Below are 18,254 nucleotides of genomic sequence, written 5' to 3'. Positions count from 1 at the left end.
CGCTTGCCACCCCTAAAAGTCACCCCAGAATACCCTAAAATACATCTGATCAAATTGCATTTTTTCCCCGTAATCAGTGCAAAATTATCTACCAATTCCACCAAGAGCCGTCCTGCTATTAATTTTTTCCGTTTTTGGTCTTTGTAACACCTAATTGCATTGGTCTATAAATAAAACGTTACAATTTTTTATTTCTAAAAGTATAATTTTTAGAAAATAATGCTGCAAATAAAAGTTCCAGTATTTCAACGGAGATATACATATTTTGATGTTACAGAAATGTTTGTAAAAGGCAATTTTCAATATCATTATTCAACTTGATCATTTTATATTGATTAGTTTAAGTATTTATGTAAATTTATTTCTTGTAACATATTCTGCATACAGGGTAAAAGTCAATAATTAAACGGTTTATGAGATATTTTACATAATCTAACATATTTTGATATAAAAAATAAAAAATATTTCGTAAATAAAATATTTAGTGTTTGATAATACTTTTATGTACAGAATAATTATAGACAAATAAAAAAAGATACACAGCAAAAAAAATATACAATTTGCTACATGCAGCTATATATATTTTTTCGTAAAAACAACATTGTTGTTTATACCCATTGTTTTGTCTAATTATTCTATACATAAAAACAAGACCATTGAAAACTAAATATTTTACGAGATATTTTGTATTTTATATCAAAATATGTCAGATTATGTGAAATATCTCGGAATCTGTGTAATTCTTGGCTACATTTCCTTATATTTTTATGCAGAATATTACAAAAAATCTATTTACATAAACGCTTAGAATAATTCTATATAAAATAATTAAATTGACTATAAATAAGCTTGAAAATTGCCTCTTACAAACATTTCTATGACATCAACTATGCTTCCTTTGAGATACTAAAATTTTTATTTGAAACATTTTGTTCTACAAACATTTTTAGCGATAAAAATTTGTAACGCTTATTGAAACACCCGGTACATATTTATTACATCTCTTATATTCTTCCTATATATATATATATATATATATATATATAATGTTAAATTATGTAAAATATCTCGTAAACCGTTCAATTATTGACTTTTACCCTGTATACAGAATATGTTACAAGGAATCAATTTACATAAATACTTATTATTAGACTAATCAATATCAAATAATCAAGTTAACTAATGATATTGAAAATTGCCTTCTACAAATATTTCTGTAACATTAAAGTATGTATATCTCTGTTGAAATACTGGAACTTTTATTTGCAGCATTATTTTCTAAAAATTATACTTTTAGAAATAAAAAATTCTAACGTTTTATTTAGAACACTCAGTAAATATATTTATACACACACATGTGAATGCTCAGTAAATATATTCATACACACACATGTAAATGATAAGTAATTATATTCATACACACACATATGTTTGATATATACATTATATATATAAGAATTGCATGTAAATAATAAGCAAAAAAAACAAATATATATATAATATTATTGTGTTCAAACTATGTGATGAAGATAGACACAATTATGTATGTATGTTTTACTGTCATTGACACGCTTAGATAAAAACGCGTGTGCGAGATGATTCAACAGTAAAAATATATTATGTTGTCTAAAAAAATATAATATGTTGAACACAATAAAATAGTTTTTTTTTTTTTGACATGCATGTAAATTTTTAATATATGGAAACTGTCGATAATAGCGAAATTAAAATTGTCGGTAATTATCAACAATTTTAGTTCCGTTTAGATGAGAACGCTAACCCGTCGGAGTTCGGCCAACGCTCCGGCATCCCCGCTCCGGCAAAAGAGAGAGAGAGAGAGAGAGAGAGAGAGAGAGAGAAAGAGAGAGAGCATGCACCAGACTTGAGCATTGTTTTGACAATTAAGTCAAACTCAGCGCGACGACTCGCGCCACGCTAATGCGCGCGAATCGCGCTTGCGCACTTTTTTCGCACAGCGCGCATCTCGACTGTTTGAACGCACGCCAGCGACCGTTTCTTAAGAAAATAAACGACGAAAATAAATAGTCCTTTGTTCCCTGACTCTTGAGAAAGCCCTTGTCCTTATGCCAGCAAAAATAAAAAATTCGTTGATTTTGCTGTTGAAACTCTCTCGAAGGTCAGAGGGACAAAGCTATTCCTTTTTAAAACAAAGATCGCTCGCTCTAGTCGGTCTTATCGAAAGACCTGAGAGCTCCACGTCGGCGAAGCTCTCTGCCGCTTTGATTGCACTTCTCGCAATTTTACTCTTGTATTTCGCTCTTGTTTGTTGGTCAAATACAGTGGTTTTTTCGTTGGAAAATAACTCTCGTTTCTTCTTGCTGCACTTTCTGACATCCTATCTCCAACACGTCTTTCTCCATCAAACTCAATCTTTCGATCTTGCACACATGTCATAATCTTAGTTAGAAAAAAAGAGATAACGATGAATAAATTAATAATCTTGGACCTTATGGTCAACGTTCGATATATCAATTTTCAATTTTTTTAAATACACCTGAATAATTAAGAGATGATTAATTATATCTAAATATAATTAAAATGTAAGCTAAAGAACTATAGATGAATTATTTTGTGACAGTTAATAACCAAAAATTAAAGTAGAACATTAAAAGATAATTACAAAGATCTGAATATAAGACGTCAAATAAAAGAAGATAATAGAATGATTGCAAACCATAAATCAAACAATTGAATAGAATAATGAACAATAATTATATAAATATTACGAATAATAAATCGGACAATTTAATAGAATAATTACCAATAATTATGAATATAATCAAGACGTCAAATAAAAAAAAGTAATAGAATAACATAAGAATTTAAGGCATAAGATAAAGAAAGTTAAATTAAATTCTGTGAACAGTAAAATAACCAATTACATAGAATGTAATATAAGAATTTGATACAACCAGAATTGAATGTGTGGTTCACATAAATTTAAAAACCTTTAATTCACATAACATTTTTGCATATAAAAATATTGACACTGAATATTAAATACAAAACAAATAAGTAATGTTTGGTTAAATAATATAAATGTTAATAATTTTCAATAAAATAAAATGAGTAGATAATACCTGTGAGAAGATATAAATTAGAGAACTTGAAGTAATCAAGCCTTTACTTTTGTCCGTGGATGAGAATCATATGACCAATATTTTATAGTTAATTCGTGACTTCTATGGAATCTTCACTTATGAGTGGATGAGAATCATATGACCAGTATCTCCAAATGATAGAGGACCTTTCCTCTGATTGACGTCAATTGGATATCCAAGATAATTTTCTTGGCTTTAAGATAGTGAAATCTTTAGTAATTTGAAAGAACGGAGAAATTTCGCCTTAAAGGTCTTTTGTCTAATAGACATTCCAGAGAACACTCTGAGCCGCATGTGAATTTGTCTGATAGACACTCCAGAGAACGGCCTAAGCCGCCTGTGTAAATTTGTCTGATAGACAGTCCAGAGAACGGCCTAAGCCGCCTGTATAAATTTGTCTGATAGACAGTCTAGAGAACGGCCTGAGCCGTCTGTATGAGTTTGGACTGAAAAAAGAAACGTTATGAACACGGTACTTACACCGCCTACGTAATTCATCGAACATTCGAGAACTACCTGAGAACGGTTCAAGATCGCCTTAGATTACTTCTCCTCCGTATCGTTGGATAAAATCCTTAACTGAGGTCTCTTTCTTTCTCTTATTGAGAAGAGTAATGAATTAAGAATACCGACAAACTTTTACTTTAATACAGACTTTTAATTATTAAATACGAATATTTAACGTAAGAAGAGCACACAGCACACCCGAGATTACAATTGCGCAGAAGGAAGAAGAAAGAAGACAGAAGAAGGTAACAAAAAGGCATCGACAGCGCCTCTACTGTTCTTCTTCTCTGAGGGGCCTATCGTAACGCCCCGCCAGCAGTACCGTGTGCATCGCTGGCCGTTTCGATATTGGGCACGAGTTTGACTCTTGTTTGATTTTTCAACATAATATATCGTGAATTATTAAATAATAAAAAATCACAAAATATTAAAAAATATTTAATGAGTATATTTTAAAGATATATATTATAGAAAATAAATGGGCCATAGGAACCGAACGCGGATACCGTTGTCAATTGTAGCGAAAATGAATTTTTCATTACAATTAAATAATTGTGCACGAGATACGAATTTTGCTTGGTATACTGCTAAGACTTATTTGGGAAATGTATCTCAATTCGAGATTACTTAATTCCCATAATTCTCCTCTGTTCCCCTGTAGAGAAATAGGTGAGAAAAATATTGATCCGAAAGTCACTGAATCGGGAATCGAACCCAGTCTTTCGCTTTCTTACTGTAGGCTCGGCTAGCCACATTCTTGATTTCGACAACTATTGTGACTTTGATACTGTTTTTGTCTGTTTTTGTAGTAAGTCGTCTCCGTTGTTATTACCGCTTATTTTTGCCGGTTGTATTCTTTTGTCCTTTTGGCTATATCGATAAAACTTCTTGCGCAAAACTTCCATAACATAAAAAAATATAAACTAAAACGCGGATTAATATTCAAATTTCATTATCGATCGCAATCTGTCTCTCCGAGAATTACGGTGTGGCTCTAATATTTTTCGCGCGGTATGGCCGATCGGCCTTTGCATCGCAGTTAAGCTGGAGTAGATGTGTATCGGGACAGCAACGTCACACAGTATGTCAATATTTTAGATCCGATTTTGAATTTGGGATAAAGTTCCGAATAGGTGAACCCTCCGATTTTTTTGAAACTACACAATTTTTTGTATTTTTGAACGCTGATTACGAATATGATAATGAAAATTTGCGACTAGGTCATTTTCAAGGTCAAAACTCAAAAAAACTGACAAAAATATAACTTTTTAGACATTATTTTGATAAATATTAATGTAAGAAAAAAATGTTTCAAATAAAAGTTGTAGTTCTTGTAAAAATACATCATTTATGCCCTATAAATTTTTTGCGTAAAACTGATAGTTTTCGAAAAAAATTAGATAAGAAAAACCCTCTCAAACATTAATATATTCTTCGTTCTCAGCCGAACCCGGAGTCAACGACGAGGACGTGACGAAGAACTGACTCCATTTTTTTGTTTTTATAATTTTTATATTTTTTTATAATTTTTATATTTTTTATAATTTTTTTATATTTTTTGTATTTTTTTTACATTTTTAATTGTTTTTTTTAACGCTTTTTTATTTTTCAAAATTATTTATAAAACACTAAATATATTACTCCTTTCCCGGATAACATCTTTTAATATCGATAATCAATTGCTTGAAAGGATCTTGACCCAATCGTCGAAGTCGACGACGCCACATAAATTCACACAAATGATCAGCGATAGAACTCTTTTGAACACCACCGCGAGATAATTCACGACGCATCCAGCTCCAGGACGACTCAATATTCTGAGTGTGAGCATCAGTTTCCGGATCTACAAAAAATTCAGAATGATTCACCGTCTTGTGGACATATCCATGATGTTCCAAATCTATATATCCCTTCCAACAATCCGTATGGATCTCAGTCCCAGGCATCACATGTTTTTTTATTAAAGCTACAAGAGTATCTTTGTCTCTCTTGTTGTCCGGGCAAATTTCGAGCCGATAATTAGTAGCATGTCCACGGTGAATCATTCCGAGAATCCATGATCCCTCAACAACACGTCCTCGTTCGTACTTCCGACGACCAATCTTACACTCGTCAATTTCTATGATTCCACCTCCCAAAAGACCCTCTTCCTGACTCCTCATCAAGTGCAGCCATGCAGACTTCTCGACAAAAAGAAAATCTATCGGCTACAGTTTCACGAGATATATTCTGCCCATCAATAATACTGCTTTCTCGAATCGTTTGATTAAACGACATATTGACAGAAAAACAGTACGTTATGAGAATACATGCCGCAGGAGAAATATGACACCTCTCGAACCATGTATCCTCCGCAACAGTCGCAGTATGTCGATACTTTCCTTTTTTCATACAAAGGAATCTTCCGCATTCAAGATCAGATTCTAGCAAATTCATGTATTTTTTATGATGACTGCAGAACCTTTGTGTTGGAATCAAACCAACTTCTCTCAACCACTGAAGAGTTGATGAACAATTTTGAAAAATAGACGCCAATAAAAACAAATTGTATGTTTTATCCATTTTTTTCGTAACAAAAAAAATTAAAAGAAACAACCTTATTAATTAGGCTCCAAAACTTTTATTCGAAATTTACGCTTTGCATAAAAGTCGCAAAACTATATAAAACTATCTATAATTATAAACCTAGTTTTGCATCCGAAGCACAGAACAATAAGAGGTAGACCTTACTTTGCAAGAAAAGTCGCAAACCCATGTAAAGCAGTGTAATAATAAATTTTGCATCAAACGATGGATGGTAAGCATTGCTTTGCATGAAAAGTCGCAAGATATGTGCGCGCAAAGAGTTTATATTTATTAAATCTTTACCTTACTAAAAATATGATGAGTCAACAATATACTAAAAGTATTAGGTACAGAAAATATTAGCAAGACCCCTACGCAACGAAAAATGTATCATGAATCAAAACTAGATAAATAGGTTTCCGTGGAATCTCGCTTCCCATGGAAAAGTGTTTGCGTGGAACCTCGCTCTGCGTGGAAAGTTGCAAACCCATGTGGAATCTCGCTTCGCGTGGAAAAGTATATGCGTGGAATCAGTGGGTTCCGCCCCCCTGCGGGGGGCTCCACTACCGTAAAACTAGACAAATAGGTTTGCGTGGAACCTCGCTCTGCGTGGAAAGTTGCAAACCCATGTGGAATCTCGCTTCGCGTGGAAAAGTATATGCGTGGAATCAGTGGGTTCCGCCCCCCTGCGGGGGGCTCCACTACCGTAAAACTAGACAAATAGGTTTGCGTGGAACCTCGCTCTGCGTGGACAGTTGCAAACCCATGTGGAATCTCGCTTCGCGTGGAAAAGTATATGCGTGGAATCAGTGGGTTCCGCCCCCCTGCAGGGGGCTCCACTACCGTAAAACTAGACAAATAGGTTTGCGTGGAACCTCGCTCTGCGTGGAAAGTTGCAAACCCAAGTGGAATCTCGCTTCGCGTGGAAAAGTGTATGCGTGGAAACAGTGCGTTTCGCCCCCCCTGCGAGGGGCTCCACTATCGAAAAACTAGACAAATAGGTTTGCGTGGAACCTCACTCTACGTGGAAAGTTGTAAACCTATGTGGAATCGTATATGTATTGCAAAGTACATGCTTAGATGGGAGAACAGATATAAGATTTAGATTTCATCGTTTTTGTTGAAAACTATCATTTGTACGGTAAAAATTAATAGGACGTAAAATGTTTTTCTCTGTAAGATCTAAAACTTTTGTCTAAAATATTTATCATGATTTGTCGTATTTACTGAAATAACTGTTAAAAACTATAATTTTTATGGGTTTTTCTTGATTTTCACTATGAAAATGAAAGGTGCGCCAATTTTCACTATAATGTTCGTAATCAGTGCATCAAAATACGTAAGAATACCGAGTTTCAAAAAATCAGAGAAAAGCACTTTTCGGAACTTTACCCGCCGTTTTTAGTCTTTAACATCGATTTTCTCAAAAACTTTCAGTTTTACGCAAAAAATGTATACGGCATAAATGATGTATTTTTACAAGAACTACAACTTTTATTTGAAACATTTTTTTCTTACATTAATATTTATCAAAATAATGTCTAAAAAATTATATTTTTGTCAGTTTTTTTGAATTTTGACCTTGAAAATGACCTAGTCGCAAATTTTTATTATCATATTCGTAATCAGCGTTCAAAAATACAAAAAATAGTGTAGTTTCAAAAAAATCGGAGGGTTCACTTATTCGGAACTCCACCCTGAATTTGAAATACTGATGTCATGTTTAAATTCGCGACCATAAATACCGTGATACAAAAATTATTACGGAAATCTAAGAAACTTCTGTTCACACACTGGTGGTACGAAAATCTCATTTTCGCTATACTGCGAAGGGGTTAAACGACTATCAAAAATCAAATATTTTGAATAAAAGTTGTTTGATTTTAAAGGGAATAAATATTGGCGCTATTGACTTTTCTGATAGAATGATTTTTAAAGTCATTTAAAAGTTATTTATTTATAATAGAAGTTATTTACAATAGAATTAGAAAGATCATTTATAATAAACACAATAATGTCAGTTCAAATGATCACAAAAGAAACAAGTTTTTTGTAATACCGTATGTCAAAAACGTTTCTGAGAAACTTGAACATCGCCTATTTTTGTCGCAATACATTAAATAGATTTATTAAAACCAGAAAAGATCGCGAGTAGATATATAAGGAGAGTTCTAACCCAAATCCTCTGAGAAGGGGTGCGGAGCGATGGGGACCTGCGGCGCAGGAGAATGACGTCACGCGGAGAGGGGGATCCGTGAGGTCCGCGGGGAGGGGAATTTGCAAGTAGTTTGCGAGAAGGGAAATCCGCGAGGTTAAGGTCCGCGGAAAGGAGGATCCGCGAGTTTAGGGTCCGCGAGAAGTCCGCGAGGAGGGGGAAGCGAAGAGAGCATCAACAAAAGAGCACAGCGAGAGAGACACACGCAAGAGAGAAAGAGATAGCGCAATAATAGGTAACGCTGTGAAGAGAATACAAAGAGAGATGACGTGAGAGAGACGCACGTGAGAAAAAAAGAGATAGCGCGTAAGATAATGCAAGACGCATGCGATAGGTAACGCGGAGCGTTCACAGAAAAGCGCAAAGAGAGGGAAAGAGGAGCGACAAGATGACGCAAGAGAAAAATGCAATGCTTATATTTATATGATTTAAATAATCGTCTTTGCAATAATGCAAAATTTTATACAAATTTATTAGCATCAACGAGAGAGCACAGCGAGAGAGAGGTAGCACGGCTAGGTATTCGCGACAGAGAAAGATAGCGCGATAAACAAAGGGGAGCGCAAAGAGAGATAGTGCACCGACAAGATGTCGCGAAGAGAACATAACGAGAGAACACAGCGAGAGAGAAAGAGATAGCGCACCGATAAGATGACGCGAGAAAAAAATACAAGCTTATTATTCTAAGGTGCTTTAATTTATATTTTAATTTATCTTTCTTTACTTATTGACTTATAATTTAAAAGGGAACAAGAAGTAAGGAGGACATTTTAATCTAAAATAAATACACTTATTTGATAATAATATTTTTAATTTATAAAATATGTGTAAATTTACATATAAACTGTCTTTGCTACGAACATTGGAAAGCGAGCGATTCTTAAACATAAGTTTTCGCTCTTGGGATCTATACGAACTTCCTCTGTTACATAGTACAACCAAATGCAACCGCACAGCACGAGCACGCGAGTATAAGTTGCAGTAACATGACAAGACCCAATATGTTCACGCAAATAACAAAAAATTTTAACGTGTACTGCATAGCATTTAACCCAGATTAATAATATAAGAAGAAAGAACATCTTGCCTTTTACATAAAAGATAAAATTATTGCCAACAATAATACTTTGATTTCTTTAGATGTGACCGCTCTATACACTAATATTCCAAAAGAATTGGTTTTACGCGCTATTGAGAAACAATGGAGTAACATTTCTCAAAATACGGATTTCAGTCTTGTTTAGTTCTTATATGCCGTCGAATTTATTCTAGATTCTATTAGTTTTAGCTTTAATGAACAATATTACGAACAAATCTTTGGTAGTCTCATGGGATCTCTCTCACCCATCTTGGCAGACATAGTGATAGATAATCTCGAAACACATTGTTTAAGTCAACTTAGTTTCAATGTTCCGACTTATTATAGATATGTTGACGATATTTTCGCTATTATTCCAAAGACCAAAATCCACGAAATAATTAATACCTTTAATAATTATCACCATTGTTTAACCTTTACATATGAGACGGAATCAGACGGATGTATTAATTTTTTGAATACAACGATCTCCCGGTCAAATGGAAAGCTTGTAACAAATTGGTACAGGAAGGAAACATGTTCGAACAGATATATAAATTTCTTTTCCAATCACCCTTTTAAATATAAAATGAACACAATTTTTAATCTAGTAGATCACGCGATTCTCTTATCTAATGACCAGTTTCACGACGAGAAAATTAATATCGTAAAACAGATTTTATTTAATAACTGCTTTCCTAAACATATAATTGATCGTTGGGTTAATAAAAGGATTAATTTTTTAAAACACAGAAACATGAATGAATCGAGTAATGAGTGAAATATTGTTGATAAGTCTCCTTTCATTTCACTACCTTATGTTAATAGCTTAGGCGATATTGATCGAATTTTTAAAAATATCGGATTTAATGTTGTTCATAATGTTCCTAAAAAACCGAATCATTTAATTACACTCGGCAAGGATAGACTGCCTACAGATAAAAAGACTGAAATAGTTTACAAAATTAATTGTAATGATTGCAACGTGTCATACATCGGACAAACAAAGAGACATCTATGTACACGTGTAAAGGAACATTTCAGCAACATCAAAATGCATTCGAGTAATTTATCAGTTATCAGCAAACATAAAATTGAATTCAATCACGATTTTAACTGAACTTCGCCGGTTATTTTGCACAGTGAAAAACACGTAAGAAAAAGAGAAATCGCTGAAATGTTTAAGAAAAATAATAACGAAAAATAATAACTTACAAAAAAATACCGACAATTTAAGTAATATCTACGACAAAATAATAAAGGTTGTTTAGTTTCACATAACTTGTTTAAGAGTTTTAACGTGTTGTCAAACCGACACTATGTTCGTTCTTGATATCTTAAAATTATAATTTTATTTTTATTTTTACAAGTATGTTTCGCTTTTTTTTATTATTTTGTAATATTGTTAAGTAAAGTAATTTTTTTTATTGGATTAATCTCTGTACTATATTTCTTCTCTATGTATATCTAGATCACTTGATAAGAATTCAAAGAAGGGTCGAAACGTTGTGATTTAATAAATAATATTTGCCAGTACGGTCGAGAAAAGAGTTTTACTTTTTTAAATTCTGTCCGGCGATTCTCAAATATCTATGTTTTTATTTTCTTATATTTATTATGCAGTTATAATATATATTAAAACATTTTACAATACATTATTTTCATTTATCCAAGAGTTGTGTGATACATCTAATCTCAACCATTTCACATAAACCTCATTTCCTTTTTTGCGTATTACTTTCTCAACTAGATATACGTCCGAGTTAGCGACGCGCAATAGTTCGTATTTGTAGAATCCTCCGGCGACGGCATTTCTGCGCGTATCTTTGAGTAGATATGTTACGGGATTAGTTTTCTGCACTTTGATAATTTTAAACACCTCAGTAGTCAAATTTGGTGTGTAGCCTTTTTCAAAAATAGTCTTGTATTTACTCACGCGGACCTGATCGCCTACTTTAAATTTCGCCGGATCGGCAATCTTTACATTGCTATATACCGTTTTTAATAATTATCAGCAATCGCGGGGGTAACGTCGATAGGTTTCATACAGATAGTACGATGTTTTTGCGCATTATATTCCGCAACGATCCGAGGCAACGCGTCGACCCACTTGTAATTTCCATTAAGGGTAAACATTTTCCACATATTGTTTTTTAAAGTACGGTTAAGCCGTTCTACGACTGAGGCCTTCATAACAGAGTACGTCGAATAATGATTAATGTTGTGTTTATTCAAGAGCTGCTGTACATTTGCGTTGTAAAATTTTTTTTTTCTATCGGTCTGAAAATTTTTCGGACATCTTCCATCTTCTCAAATTAGCTTTGCAATTGTTTCTGACATCTCGTTTCCACTCTTATTCTTGAGCGGTACAGCTCATGCATACTTGCTCAACACATCAATAATAGTGAGTATATAGTTGTAGCCTTTATTAGATCGCGCATAAAAACGCATTTCAACCACATCAGCCTGCCATAGATCGTCGTATCCGCGTACTATTACGCGTCTACGTGGGAAATTTTTTCTTGCAGAAGCATGCAATTCCTCCACGAGACGCTGCTTTTCGGAAGACATGATTTCTTCTTTATGAATCTTTTGCTGACTCAGTATTGTATTACGAAGCATTTTCTTTGTCTCATTCAACATTATTCGTAGCGTGGCAATTTTTTTCTCAATTTCTTCCTGCTGATCTCTCATTTGTTTTATACTCGTTGATGGCATCATTATCTGCTTCCGGTCGCGCTACACGTTGTATCTTATGCGACCTTGCGTCAAAGCCGGAGGCTGTCCGACACAGAGCGTTATCGCGCACGTAATTTCTCAGTAATGCATTCCACTGATAGTATGAATTATTCGAAGCACCCAGCGACAATCCAAATTTATTGATCGACATTTCACCATCGATGATAACTGACAGACTGACTCGTATCGTCAACACGTGGTTTATTTTATAATAATACCAGCTTCGTAAAGTTCCTCGATAATCTACAATATTTTATTGTCATGAGCATTGTTGCCAGCTTGACGTGAAGCTTCGAGCAATCGCAGACGATCTACCAACTCGTTGGGATTGTTCCAATGTACACAATCAATCTAATTATTGTTTAGCGTCATAGCACTCGGTATACCTTTTCCAAATTTTTTACCAGCAAATAATGGTGCGATTATGACTTTATACTTGAGTCCCTTGTTATCTAATACAGGCTGCTTTACATTACCATATCGTCTATGTGCATTTGTTGTTATTAATATACTTTTGTATTTTTGCACATCATTCTAGGTGTATATTTTATCATTGGTGCGTCTCATGAAAATCAACTCGTAAAGACCTGGTGTTCCTACATATTTAGTTCCATTGATATGTATATTATCATTTTTATCTACATCGAAATATTTATCACCGAGCATCGTTCTTTTGTCAGTAAATTTAACACCATAGACATAATCCATCTAGGAATTTCTGTCTTGACTCATTATAACTATCACATATTTTTGTGCCAGTGGACATAAACGACTTTTTAATGAATTTTGACTATCGGACGTTTGTAATAAACGTTGAACAGATGTTACGAGCGATTCAGGTAAAGTCTCGTAAATTTCTTCAGCAGACGGAGCCGTCTTGTCATGCAATAATTGCCTTGGTTTTACATCATGTATCGGAGTAGAAGTAACCGCATCTGATAACTGATGCATTCGCATGTGTTTGAAGCGTTTCGGAGTAGAAGTTATATTGTTCAATGATGTTCCATGCAGTGACCCTTTTTTATCTTCAAGTATATTCAATGGCTCGATTTTTGCTTCATCATCATCATACTCAACACCGACTGTGTTTTCGACAAATTGTTTCAGAAGTTCAGAAGAAGAGATTGGTTTAAAGTGTCTCTCCAAGGTGTCATCCTCCTCCATTTTACCAGTTTTCAAAAAGCGATATTTTTACGAATAGAGTTGCTTGTTTTCGCAATCTCTCTCACAATCTTCTTACGATCATTGTTCATCATGTTCATTCAATGTGCAAACTGCAACTAATCGCTTTACGGTATTGCAAATTCATTAAATTCTTTCTATATCGTCCATTAATCAGCGAGCTGTCCTTGTCAATCACCGCGAATCCATATTTGTGTTGCCAACATTTTTGACAAAAAGCGCGAAATTCATCGAAAGACATGTCTGTATTTACATGATCATTGTATACATGTTTCAAATTTGTTCCATTTTGTTTAAATAAAATTAATAAATTTGTATTGTCACGTATAAGATGCTTGGGTATCTTGGCATACGTCTGACAAAGATAGAAACAATCGACGCTCGAGTGTCGCCTCATCGCAAAATACTCTCTTATTGTTTCTTGCTTGTCGCATGCCACGTCATCAAAGATAAAAATGAAATTCGGAAGCGTCGGCGGAATGACATCGCTGTTATTAAAGAATGTAAAATAACCAATTTTTTCTATCGTTGATAGCAAATTTTCCAAATATTGATATTTTGGTTGTTGAAGCGATTTCCAGTATACATACATGTTTTTAAAGCAAACCGTGCGGGTTTTCAATCAAACTAATCAAGTCGTTAGTTTTGCCACAATTTTAAGGACCGCAAATGATATCCCATATAGTATTTGGCAACATGTTTCCATGTCTACGTATTTTTTTCTTTGACATTAGTCGTGTTTTATCATCAAAATTTGTAACTTTAATTATTGTCGCTTGCCGTACGAATCGCATGTTTTCTCTCGAATTGAATGAAAGAGTCATGGAGAGTCTATTTATAGCCGTGCATCGGGTAAAAATCGCTCAGTATTGAAAATGTTGCTCTATTTGTCGGTTAAAAGCAAAATTCTCGAGCTTACTGCTGAGCAGTTAAAGTTAATTCCCAAGATTGTTTTACTGCAAAATTTTGGTTATTACGTAGAACGTTTGTGAGACAGACTTCCCGAACATATACAAGCTGATTTGGAGGTTCAGACATATCGTCGTTGCATGAGACATTACAATCGACCTTGGCAGCGGACACATATCAACGGTTCAGCGCCGATGATAAGAGATTGCCGCGAATGTCAGCAAGAATAAGAGGTAGTAGTCTTCTGAATCGTGCGATAAACGCACTTCCTATTGAATTACATATTTCCGGCTATCAGTTTTGTGGTCCAGGAGCTCGTTTGGAAGAGCAATTGGCTAGAGGTGAAGAGGTATTAATCCATTGGATACTGCATGCCGCGAACACGACATTGCATATTCTCAAAGCAACAACCTCAGCGAACGACACGTTGCTGATAATATACTCGCTGCGAAAGCGCGAAAACGTATTATCGCAAGAGATTCGACTCTTGGTGAAAGACCAACCGCTACGGCTGTTTGGGCGGCCATGAAAGCAAAGACAAAATTCGGTATGGGGATAAAGACGAAAAAATCATTGAAAAAGAAGAAACAAATACTGCCTATTGCAAAACGTGGTGGTATCTTGCCAATTTTACCATTGTTGGGAGTTCTCGGTTCGTTGGCTGGTAGAGCAGCGGGAGTCGCAAAGGCTGTGAATGATAGCAAGGCTGCGCAACGTCAGCTCGAAGAAATGCAACGTCATAATCGCGCCATGGAAGGTCATGGACTTTATCTTACTCCATACAAACGTGGACAGGGATTCTCAACTATAAAAAAAACGCCAAATAAAAAAACTTTAAAAATGCCTGCGGGCATAACAACTAATGTTCAATTGCAACAACTGGCGAGGCGTATGCGCATACCATTCTTTAGAGGTGTGTTTATGCGCAATAATTTACCGATAACTGGTGTGCGGCAAAATGAGAGCATAACAACTAATGTTCAATTGCAACAACTGGCGAGGCGTATGCGCATACCATTCTTTAGAGGTGTGTTTATGCGCAATAATTTACCGATAACTGGTGTGCGGCAAAATGAGAGCGGTATTATTAATCTGGATGACACGGATGGTCCTGGCACTCATTGGGTAGCATATATAAAGAGAGGTGATTGCGCTATATATTTTGATAGTTTTGGTCATCTTTGGCCACTTAAGGAATTGGTGCGATATTTAAATGTGATGAAAATAGAATACAATCACACATCTTATCAAAATTATAATCAGAATAATTGTGGACAATTGTGTCTGCGTTTTCTTCAAACAGCAGATATAAAGCCTGACGATTCACCATCACGATTCAGTTTGACAACATGTCGCTAACACTAACATTGACTGGAAAAGTAGTGTTTTCGCTGTAAGCTACTTTCCAGCTATAGATTTATCTGATAGCGATTATGAGCTCGGTTTAACAGATTTTGAAACTTATTACACGATACCGAATGCGAATTCTTCAAATAATAAATTTTACTTTGATAATAATGATAAGAAAATTACGATACCCGAAGGATCATATGAATTACATGCTATAGATGAGTATTTGAGACATGCAATTTTACAATATCCTTCTAATAAAGAGCTGAATAAAGATTCAATAGTGCTTCATGCCAATCATAATACGCTAAATATGGGGCTGCAATATACGATTTGTCGAGAATCCCAATAGCGATCCTATGCTGTCTGGTTTACTAAAATTTATTCTATAGACGCATTTGATTTCATTCTTCATGCCATTTGGCATGATTCGGATTTGCCTATAAATAGTAGTGCAAATATTATTTGTATAGAATGTAGCGTTTCCATTGGTGCGTACAATAATGACAAGCGCGTACATACGATACATGAGTTTTCATCGAACGTGCTGCCAGGATATAAGATATTGGAAACGCTTGCACAGATCATTTATCTGCCGATCGTCGTACGGAGCATTACTGATCTAACGATACGTATTGTTGATTAAAAAGGACGATTGTTGGATTTTCGAGGAGAAGAAATTACTATAAGATTGCATGTGCGACGTCGACAAAATTAGCATGTGATGCTTGTGTTAAACGAAACAGAGCACGTGAGAGACAATATTTTTACGAGGGACATTACACGAGACAATACATTTGCGAGAACAACTGCAGTGATATCAAGTGACAATAATCAGAGATCTTATTACACTAAAAAGAAACTCAGCGCGTTGATCGCGAATTTTTAAAGACTCTAGGATTCACTGTACAAAAAAATGCTTGATATTTTAAATATATTGGTGAGCCAATCTTTGATGACCGTATTGTCAAGATTGAGACACATACGTATAATCCTTACGTCAACACATCGCTTAAACATAGCGACGAGATACGAATACCTATACATCATCAGAGGGTTTTTATACACGTTACCATGTAAAAGCTTTCTGTATGTTGAAAGAAAATTGATAATATCTAAATTAGCTGAAAATGGTGATCTTTTATTAACAAATAACTGCATCGCGTTTATGTTTGATGAAATTCGATATGAACTCGATGGGGTGGAGATTGATCGCAATAGAAACGTTGGAATAACATCCACGATGAAAAATTATGTCTCTTTGACAACTGAGAGAGGTAAAATTTTGAAGAATGCTAGATGAGATATGGCACATCATGGAACATGTAATGATATTTGCATGTTCAATTTTTGCGTGCCGCTCAACATGTTATTGGGATTTTGCGAAGACTACAAGCGAGTTGTGATTAACGCTAGACATGAATTAATTTTGATATGTTCACGCAACGACAATAATTGCTTGTATGGGCCTGCGGAAGCTGGTATTGAATTGATCAAGATACAATGGCGTATGCCTCATGTACTATTGAACGAGATCAATAAACTGTCCTTGTTACGAGCATTGGAAAGCGGGCGATTCTTAAACATAAGTTTCGCTTTTGGGATCTATACGAATTTCCTCTGTTACTCTCTCTGTTACATAGTACGACCAAACATTCATGGACTGTGAAAACCGCCTCTCAGATGGAAAAGCCGCGATATGTAATCTTTGCACTGCAGACTAGTAGAAAAAATGTTATGATAAAAGATAATACCATATTCGATCATTGTAAATTAACCAACAATAAGCTTTATTTAAATTCAGAATCTTATCCTTACAATAATTTAAATTTAGATTTTGAAAAAAATAGATTCGCCCTCTTGTTTGACATGTACTCTTGTTTTCGCAAATCTTATTACGGCTGTGATATTGAGAATGTATTAACTCCCTCAAAATTTCGACATAATGGTCCTTTCGCGGTTTTTGATTGCTCGCGACAAAATAAATCCGTCAAAACTTCTACCGTGAATGTGAGAATAGAGTTTGAATGTAAGGAAGATGGCAAATACTACCGCCTATTGTCTCATCTTGCATGATCGTGTTGTCGAATATGTAGTCCACTGACCAACGTTGTTCGTAAAATGACTTAATCAGCTATTATCCCCTCCTCTGAGATAGTAATATAAAAAATTGAGATTTTAACAATCGACATCAGTCGTCGTACATACTTGATCCAACATTTTGCAAAATATGTATACCGACGTTTGTAGATTTACAAGGATTTATCTTCAATAAACGGTTTATTGTAAAGGAGGCGGTGGTCCTGAGAAGAGGATTTATTGTTTCACATTATTTTTTCGCATGTCCCATACCATGGCACGTGCTCATAAAATCTGAGAGGCGCCAAGCCTCATGGTTGACTCAACATCATCATGGATTGCAATGGGAAGATGGCAACGTTCCATATAGTATGGTTGAACGCTTGATTACGGCAGCTGTCGTCGGGGTAAATGAAAATTTACAACAAGAAGAAGAGTCCTCTATTGTGTATGTGAAAGAACTCGAAAAAAAAAAATGGCTAGCCAATATAATGGGTGATGCGATAAG

At 34.9% G+C, this 18,254-nt stretch overlaps 1 pseudogene; it reads right to left on the bottom strand.

Annotated features, from left to right (window-relative positions):
• Positions 1-12,427: 12,427 nt before the first annotated feature.
• Positions 12,428-13,482, bottom strand: LOC146719907 (uncharacterized; annotated as a pseudogene).
• Positions 13,483-18,254: the final 4,772 nt, after the last annotated feature.

Source organism: Nylanderia fulva, unplaced genomic scaffold (assembly GCF_048542155.1).
Source record: "Nylanderia fulva isolate GAGA-0341 unplaced genomic scaffold, ASM4854215v1 Scaffold82, whole genome shotgun sequence".
Taxonomy (NCBI): domain Eukaryota; kingdom Metazoa; phylum Arthropoda; class Insecta; order Hymenoptera; family Formicidae; genus Nylanderia; species Nylanderia fulva.
Note: the sequence above shows the minus strand (reverse complement) of the source record. Positions and strands in the feature narration are given on the sequence as shown.